The sequence below is a fragment of the Pteropus alecto genome, unplaced genomic scaffold (genome assembly GCF_000325575.1).
Source record: "Pteropus alecto unplaced genomic scaffold, ASM32557v1 scaffold33, whole genome shotgun sequence".
Classification (NCBI taxonomy): domain Eukaryota; kingdom Metazoa; phylum Chordata; class Mammalia; order Chiroptera; family Pteropodidae; genus Pteropus; species Pteropus alecto.
In genome coordinates this window covers 10032671-10034170 of record NW_006435762.1, presented here as the reverse complement: position 1 = coordinate 10034170, position 1500 = coordinate 10032671, and the positions used below count along the sequence as shown (strand labels likewise).

The following is a 1500-nucleotide window of genomic DNA, read 5'->3' as shown; positions in this document are numbered from 1 at the left end:
TTCTTGGCTTCCAGGAGAAAATGCTACTCATGTTTGAAAGGATCTCCCTGAGCTTAAAGGGTAGCCAGACACCTATACTATCAGCCATGGTGACTTTGCTACAAGGGTCCCTGCTCCTGACTGTCCATCAGAATAGTCTGAATTTAAATTGTAAAAAAATTTAAAAATTAATTTCTTCAGTCACACTAGCCACATTTCAAGTGCTCAATAGCCACGTGTGGCTAATGGGCTACTCTAATGAATAGTGTAGAGCCTTTCCATCATGATAAAAAATTCTACTGGACAGCACTAGCTTATACCAATGACAAAATAACAGGCAGTTTTGTGAAAAGCATTAGATAGGGAGTTAAAAGACTCAGAACTTTGTTTTATTCTATCCTTTATTTTCATTTTTTTTTTCAGTTGTGCCTTTGAGTTATAACTCAGAGGACAACTTTACACACTGGGCTTGAAAGACTCATGTCTTTTGCTTTAATATTGCACTTCTGAAACCCAGCTATCACAACACATCAGAAGCTTTTGACACAGGACTAGGATATAGATATCTCAGTTAGTATCAAGCACTAGATTACTATTATTTTTGGTCAAACACATATATAGTGCTTACTGTGTACCAAGTACTATTTTAAGCACTTTATAAATATCATCTCATTCTCATAATCACCCTGTGAGCTGGTACAATTATCCTCATTTTCTAGATGAGGAGACTGAGGAGCAGAGATAGTAAGTCACTTACTGAGCGAGTAAGCAGTAGGGTCTAGATATGAACCCAGGCATTCTTCCTTCATAATCTATGGTCTTAAACATGCTTAATGCTGTCTTTATGAAAACCCACGTGATTTGAGAGAATTGCTTCACCTTACTCATCAAATGAGGAAAGCAAACTAAATGCTTTCTAAGATCCTTTCCACTGTCAACCGTCTAGGATTTATTCACTTACACAGTTGCCGTTGAGTGTCTAATCTGAGTAGGGGGTATATTAGATGCTGGATACACATTGACAAACAAAGCAGACATGGTTTTTGCCCTCACAGTGAGAGAAGCATACATTAATCAAACAAATACATGGACAATTGCAATGGGAAGCAGTGTGACAAAGGACTGACTTTCATTACTGAGAGTGTTTAATGACCCAGTCAGAGAGGCCCGATGTCGCTCTTTTGAGCAGGCAGAATGTGAGTAATGCAGCAGAGAGGAAGGCAGATCAGGGAGCCTCCACTGTCCTGGCTACTGCCACTCAGCGCAGGTCAGCTGTGTCCGTGTGCCCCTGGGGTGGTGTGTTTACTGTGGATCTATGCGGGTGGGGAGTAGAGTAGAAGCGGGAGGTTGGAGGCCGTGGGTGAGCAGGACAACAGAGAAACAAAATTTGCCCTCCCTCAGGGCACTCTTCTCCCTGGCTTGCCCAGATTCATGTCTCCTGGGCAACCAGTGCATGTACCTACGTCAGAGTTAAAAATGGAACACAGGCTAACATCTGTAATGGGGGCCAAAAATAATTTG

General features: G+C 41.7%; 1 non-coding gene across 1 annotated transcript; it reads right to left on the bottom strand.

The window, feature by feature from the left end:
- Positions 1-400: 400 nt before the first annotated feature.
- LOC112479070 lies at positions 401-566 on the bottom strand. The gene has a single exon (XR_003046038.1).
- Positions 567-1500: the final 934 nt, after the last annotated feature.